General features: G+C 33.9%; 1 long non-coding RNA gene across 1 annotated transcript; it reads right to left on the minus strand.

The window, feature by feature from the left end:
- Positions 1–935: 935 nt before the first annotated feature.
- On the minus strand, positions 936–5,612 carry LOC146003577 (uncharacterized). The gene is made up of 4 exons (XR_014443834.1): positions 5,461–5,612; positions 3,335–3,472; positions 2,705–2,831; positions 936–1,103 (listed from the first exon to the last, which is right to left on the minus strand). It is a non-coding gene; the product is annotated as an uncharacterized LOC146003577 (long non-coding RNA).
- Between the last annotated feature and the right edge of the window lie 2,539 nt (positions 5,613–8,151).

The raw sequence follows: 8,151 nt of genomic DNA on the forward strand, positions 1-8,151 counted from the left end.
AATTCTCAGTGTTTTCAGATATTCAGGAATCCTGTGAACATGGGCGTCCAGAAGGGGGGCAAGGGGGCCATGGCCCCTCCCTGGAAAATGAATGTGTACCTAAAAATTATATATTTCACACATAATTTCATTTCAATCACAGTAATTTATGTTAATTATTATAAATTCGTTGAAGAAACATGATAATTTCAGACTGAAATATTGTTTTTTGAGAGGGCACCACTATTTTGGAGGAAAATATGTGTCCTTTGCCCCCCCTGGAAAAAATTACCTTACTTGCCCCTCCCTGGAAAAAATTCTGCAGACTTCCATGCCTGTGAATAACATAATAGAAAGCTGAAAGGAAAACATAGCCCTCAAACCTTAAAATTTCAATGTTTTAGCATTTATGGAAATACATTTCCATAATGAGACTACTTTGTTAGTACAATAATTATTATTACTTAAATTAGGAAATATTACAAAAATATCTGTAATTGAACTGAAAAAAAATAATTTCACTTCAAGTTCCTCACAATGCAACAAGTAAATCACAAATTGCACTCATAAACACACACAATACTATAATAAGCCGAAGTTTTTCTGTAGGCAAATGATGAAAAGATTCTCTCTCCTTGACCACATGAATTCTACAAAAGTCTGAGAAGTTCCTAGATCTGACTTTATTCTCATCTTCAGGGTAAAGGTAAATAAGTAATTCTAGCCTGAAGATAGTGGCATTATTCTCAAAAGCTCAGAAACAGTTGCAGAACCCACTTGATCGATAGCCCAAGAGAATCAATTCAACATAAAAAAATAATAAATAAATAAGTAAAATAAGATTAAAAAAACCTGGATTTTACTGACATTACTACCAATCTTCCATCCCTGCTATTGGTGCAATCCTCAAATACTTTTCAGTTTTAAAAATGGAATTTTCAAATGAGATATAATAATTCAAATAATATAAATAATTTATTCAAATCAACCAAGTACATAATTATAATTTACTTTTTATTTATTTTCACTTTACACTTGTTTCTTTGCATTTTGTCAAATAATTACTACATTGCACTTGTGCTTTTTTCTTCTTAACTTAGGACCCTTCTGCTGGATTAAATCACCTGGGAAGAAGAAATATACCATTAAGGAATTTGATAAAAAACCAAATGCTATTGCAGCAGCATAAATTAAAAATTTCATTAATTCTCAAGTAACAGAATAACATTGTCAAAGGTGTTCAGTGGTGCGTAAGCTCAGTAGTAGTTTCCCACTGATACAGTTCCCTCAAAAAATAAATACATATGTGGAAAGGTGGCAGAAATTGTCACCATTCCATGAAGGCACATGGTTCCACATTATCTACTGGCTACAGTGGAGATGATGTGATCAGTACCATGTTTCAGCTGTCTCACCCCCTCCCTTCCCAGTTACCCATAGAGTAAACTAATTTGAAAAAGTAACTATACTAACTTAGCTACTAAGCCAGCCCTGGTTTATTTCAGTCTGTAGAGCAATGACATGGTATGCCAAAGAACTTGGTTTGTGTCCTGGTCAAGCCTGAATTTTCTTTGCAAAAATTTCTACGCAGTACATCTCCTATGTGAACCATGACAATCCAGTTAGTTGGGTGTCTTTACTGCCATGAGACAATTGAAGTCTGCATTATGTCAGTTCAAAACAAGAAGAGAACTTCTTATGTACGTTTTTTCAAGTTTTCATGTTCAGTGTCGTTACGAGTATTATTAAAGTGGTTAACAGAAAAGAAAACTAAAATTCAAAAAAGCAATGAAACAAGAAATGGAGATACAATAACATGCTGTACTGTAGCCTGCATGTTGAAATGCAATCATGAAAATATGTATTCCATATTTGTTTTTATTTGTAAAATGCCATATATCATCATCATCATCAGTATTCCACATTTTTAGATAAGTTTGCAGATTTCATCCATATATTTAATAGAAACATAATCCATAGTTAATGGAAACATGGTCTCCACTTAACGTTTCATGAAATTTAGTGTATAGCTGTGGTAAATTATGGTATCACAGCACTGGTGGGGCCCAACTTCCACATTGCGCTGTGCCTTCATGTCATGGTGCATGATGGGCTTTACCTTACTTCCGTTCCGTGTGTGCCAAATCATATGGTAAACCCAGTACTGCATTCAGTGTTTAAACCATTCATCTTTTAGATCTAAGAGACAATACTAAGATGAGAAATGACCAATATTATGATTAAATAATAAATGGTACAGTGGGATGCACAAGTATTGGGTAAGCAAATTGTCCATAACAATTTTCATTCATATTTCTCTTGCTTCTTTCGTGTTTTTAGGGACTGACCTTTTATGTATGCAAGTGCTGGTGTAGAAATTTTCAGCAGCTTGTTTGACATTTTGTTTCATTTTTTTAAGCACTCATTTCGTAAAACAAGGGCAATAAACAAGGCGATGGACAATTTACTTTGCAATTCTTATGCATCTCATTGCACAACAAACCACATCCATACTGACAAGAAGACTCAAACTCTGAATGTTTGGTGATTAAAGTATGGGTCTAGCACTAAAACCACATTGCCACTGACCCAACCACCTGTTTTATGCACTGAATTTATGTGAATATTTCAGGAGAATTAAAAATATTTGAACTACAAATTTGGAGCTTTTTAATTATTATGTGAAAGTTTGTGCAGTGTTCCATTCACACATGATACAACATACCTTTTGCCAAACTCCAATGTATTGCATGCTTGAAATGGATACTGATATAGCATTTAGGAAGCCAAGCATTCTATCAATCCTTGCTCAATTGAAAGCATAATTTCCATGCATTCTATTAGGGACGATCCTGTAATAACAATAATAAATTTAAGAATCTCATTCAAAATATCAAATATATGAACAAACAAAAAAAACAACTTGCATTCAATACACGTAAGGGTTATTTCAAAGAATGTCAATTGGCCCACTTTTAAGGAAAGCCCACTCTGACCTTAAATAGTTACAGGAGTTTGTATGATAAATTGGCAGCATTTTTAAAAAAGTAGGCCCTGTGTGTTAGTATCAATTCAAGTAATTGTTCAATTCCATGACCCACTCTTTCCACATACAGCCATTCACATGGGAAGTAAAGGTAAAGGGATTGAATAATAGTTGTCAGAACACAAGATTGAAAACTTTCAATAACCTTTACTATGATTTATTTTATTTATCTTTCAAGCTAACTTCCAACCATTGAGTGAGTAACATTTCAAATTTCTTATAAAAACTTATTGGATCCATTTCTAATGGGAGAAGGGGTGGGTATTTTGTTGCTTCAGGTTCTAGTTGAAAACATGAAAAGCAACTTACTTGTGGATCTTGTCCAAAAGAGGTTCCAATGCAGTTTCTAGGACCTCCCACAGAAATTTCACAGCTCACTACCCATTGGCACAGTTCTTGGCATATCTTTTACTTTCCAGACTTAAAATCAGAATTTCTCATAAAAACCTGTAATTAAATGAATTTTGAGCATGAAAACCATAAATTATTAACAATTTTGAACAGGTTTAAACTTAATGATAACAATCAAACCATAAATTACCTAAATCTACTGTATTAAACTTATATTGTGTCATTGTTTTGATTACTAGAACTTTAAATCCAAATTTTGTCCAAAATTGCAATTCTTGCGAGAGAAAAAGAATTTTAAATCAGTCATAAGATACCTAATTACAGTTAAATATGCATGAATGCTAATTGTTGCAGTCATAAACAGTTTAAACTTGAAGGGAAATACAAAATAACACCAAGAACTAACATCTTTCATGTCAGTACCACTCAGTTTTTATGTAAAAGTGTCATTCTTGGAAAATGCCGCAAAACCGAAGGAATTTTGAATTATTACAAAAATTTTGCTTTTACTTCACATTATTTGCTTAGAACTAGCAGAAGGATTTTAAGTGGATGCTCAATATGTTATGGAACATCCAAATAGTTAATATTAGTGAAAATCAATGTTGCCATCTTATTTTTTTAGAAAATTCCTCAGTGTTCCGCAGATAAAAATTTCTAAGTTTCAATTTTGTTTTCACATACAAAGTTAAATATAACACCTCCAACTTGTGTAAATGTACACTATTATAATTACTCATAAATTTGTATTTTTAACCATTCACTTGACATTTTGTCAAAATTATGTAATTCTACTTACCTAAATACAAAATTATGAATAAAATGAACAATATTGGGAGACCAGTTCTTCATTTATAAATCTCCCATGGGATTAAATACTTCTCAACAGATAACCTTAGCTAGATCAAAATATCTTTACTCTGATGGGGTCTAGAACCCAATATTGAATTTTACTATAATTTTGGGACTTTCAGATAAATTTCGGCTAATTTCCATGATTTTTTTTTCAGTGTACAGGATAAGTGAAGGAAGGGGACAATTGAAGCACACCGTGTCATTTTTTTCCCGTAAAGCTTTTAAACCCTTCCCTGGAATTATTTATGTGTGGAGGTTCAGGATTAACAGTATCATTCAGTCACTACTGATGAAATCCATACAATTTCAGCCAGTACTTTTAGGCTGTTATGCCAGATGAATAGTTAGGTACCCTAGACTTTCTGTACCACCAAGTGAAAGTTTTTGCATTTTTTATAAAGATTAAGTTGTTTATGTAGCTTTTCTGCTGTTTTTAGCTCAGGGAAATGAGTTATGGTGAAGTAAAGTACCTAGTTTCCTTAGCCAGAAGCAGGGAAGCTCGAAGGCTTTGTGCAAGTGCACCCAAAATATTAATAATAAAAGTCAATAATTGAAAATAAATATTAATTTTACATTTTAAATGTATTATAAAATAAAGTAAATCAAATACGAAGGACTTAAAACTCACAAAACCAAAATAGAAGTGTAACTATTGTTAGTAGTGCTAAGTTTGGTGACGTTATCATTTGCACGTATTTAAGCTATTTGAATGTGCATACACCAATTTTGGCCAATAAAAAGTTGCGAAAGTACTCCGAGATAGGAGGTTTTTAATTTACGTGAGCTGTGGTTTGGGATCAAATATCGCGGTTGTTCGTGCTTTCCGCGCTTAGAAGCACATTCTATGTTACATAAAACATCAAAACCTGTCAAGTAAGAAAAAATTGTACCTCAGAGACTGTTACTAAACATTTCTACCATCCGTAACTCGGCTATTGCAAGTTTCTGCTTTCAAAAATTTCTGAGTACTACTTGTAAACAACAGACACGCACTTCATATATCGTTTGTATACTACCTAATGAAAGTGACCGGTATTTGCAATGTGGTACATGTGATAAAGACATCGATGAATTTATATCTTCCACTACACAAGCAAATTGAATAAATGCACGTGGTTTTGGCTTCGTTGCATATTACAGCAGTACAATAATAATAATATAGCACTAATAAACTGTGTTACAATGAATTTTCATTCCATTATGTTAAAAAATAAAAACATTATACGTACCTTGAGTTATGTAGATTTACTTTCCACGCAGGCATTCGAAGCACAACCATCGATAAAGAAGCACAACACAGCAACAAAAACATACGCTTCGGCCATGTTGGCCTGTGAAAGTTGACAAGCGACACAAATGCGCATGCGCGGCTTGGTCTAAAACGGTATGGAAGTATTTCCGATTCCACGGTCGAGTCCGTAAAATTTTTACGGTAGGATGTATTAAATTTCACGGTAACTTCTAACAGTGTACAGATATCTTAATCTCAGGGGGATAGGTTCTTTGTTTGAGAATTCCAAATAAGAAAGCGTCTTATAGCCAAGAGGATATAGTAAAATGCGGATCTATATTCTGAGAATTTGACAAAATACAGAGAATATATATATATATATATATATATATATATATATATATATATATGTATAATCGAAAAGGCTTCTTCTTCTTTTAAATGGCTTCTTCTTTTAAAAGGCTTCTTCTTCTTTTAATATGGAAAAAGCTTCTTCTTCTTTTATTATGGAAACGGCTGCTTCTTCTTTTAATATGGAAAAGGCTTCTTCTTCTTTTCTTCGTTTAATTTATTGTCTTCCTTTAAAGCGTAATCTTATTTATGTGCTCGCTTTCCCCCCGCTTCTTTGTCAAACAATACAAGCTATACTTGTAGAAAGAGTAGGGTCGACTAAACTGACAATAGCGCCACCTCCTATTTGACGACCAAAGGGGAATAACCAGGATCGCTAATAACCAGCGCTACCAATGGCCCAGTGCGACTAATAAAAAGCGCAACCGAAAAGTGCTTCGGGGCGTCTAATTTGACACAGCGCCACCGGGGAACGGACAAATGCAAAAGCTGACGATGTTCTCCTCGTCAGAGAGATTGAGATACATTTCTGAATTCATTTGCTCGCTTAATAAATTTCCTAAACGTTTCATATGCGGCTATATTCTTAATTCTTTTAAATTACTATATACATCATTCTATTTACTTCTATTATAGTATTTGAACTCTTCTTTTATATATTTCTCAATTTACTATAATATATATATAATCCCTCTTCTCCGCTCCTAGTTTGTACAATGAGCTCTGCTCTTCTTTATATGGCGTGCTGCCATCTATCGTCGATTCCGAGAAACTTCTTACTTGCAACTTTCATTGTGTCGTGTGAAACTGGCACGTGACACAATATCCCCCTCCTTGAGGATGAAAAATTTATATATTGGAAAGGTCATTTGTAAATTTATAAATTTTTCCCTCGTTCTATGCGACTTCTCTTACTGTTTCTTTTACTCATTAACTAAGCTCTTTTTTACTTCCTCCGTACAGTTGTACCTCCTGATATTTTCCAGGTTCTCCCTTCTCTCTATATTTGTTTCTGTATGCTTTACTACTGCTGTGTTCCGAAACAAATTCAGGACTTCGTATGGACCTTCATATATGAAGAACAATTTCTTGATTGCTTTCTCTGATGCTTTGCTCATTGGGTGTGTTTTGCAAAATACTAAGTCTCCCTTTTTTAATTTTATTTTCGTACGATTCTCTGCTTTCTTGTTCATTTTCTTCATTCTCTTAATGTATATGTCTAGTAATACTTCCTTAATCTCTTCTTTGGATATTACTTCCCTCGGCCAATCAAATTCCTTGAAGATTCCAGGTTCTTCCATATATCCCAGAAACAATTCAGCTGCACTCTTCTTTGTTTCCTCCGATATAGAGTTATTTATCCATCTTATGGCTCTGTTAACTGCTGTAGACCACTTCGTATGATTGTCATGACATAACATTCTTAGAATTCTTACTATTTCCCCGTTATATCTCTCTATCGGGTTCGAACTTGGATGATACCTAGTAACGTTTATCATCTTAATTCCTTTAAACTTCATGTAATCCTTAAAGTATTCCGATACAAATTGTGTACCATTATCTGTTAGAATTTTTAATGGAACTCCATAGTGTTTGACAAATCCTTCTTCTAAATATTTTACTATTTCCTTTGCTGTAGCCTTCTTGAGGTTATAACATATTACAAACTTACTGCATACGTCGACGCATGTGAGAATATATGTAAATCCTCGCGATCTTGGGAGAGGTCCAATCAGATCAATAGATATCATATCTAGAGGATTTTTTGCAGTTACGTGTAACTCTTCTCTTTCCATTTTCAATTTTGAAGGTTTAGTTTTTATACATAACATACAATTTCTTACATGATCCACCACGTCTCTCTTCATACATTTCCAGAAGAAAAATCTCCGGGCAAGCCTCAATGTTTTATCAATCCCGAAATGTCCAGACTTCTCATGCACTTCTGCGAGTACTTTTTTAATTAGTGCTCCAGGTACGCATAGTTGCACTTGATTGGATTTCTCTGTGCTTACTCTAAAAATCATTCCTTCCTGAATTACATATTTTCCTTCTATCTTCGCTCTTCTCATTTTCTTTTCGTTTTCATTTCTATCTCCATTTAAGACATTTAAGATGCCGCTTAATTCTTCGTCTTTCTTCATGCTTTCTATCCATTCTTGTCTGGATATGTTCCCGAGTTCTTCATCCATGATGGCGTGTATGGATAACTTCAGCACTTCCTCTGGTTCCTGCATCATATGTAAAGGGGATCTACTTAAGGCATCTGCAATTTTATTGTCCTTTCCTTTAATGTCCACTATTTCAAAACTGTATTCCTGGAGAAGTAATGCCCATC

This window comes from Lepisma saccharinum, chromosome 20 (genome assembly GCF_977018435.1).
Source record: "Lepisma saccharinum chromosome 20, izLepSacc3.1, whole genome shotgun sequence".
NCBI lineage: Eukaryota > Metazoa > Arthropoda > Insecta > Zygentoma > Lepismatidae > Lepisma > Lepisma saccharinum.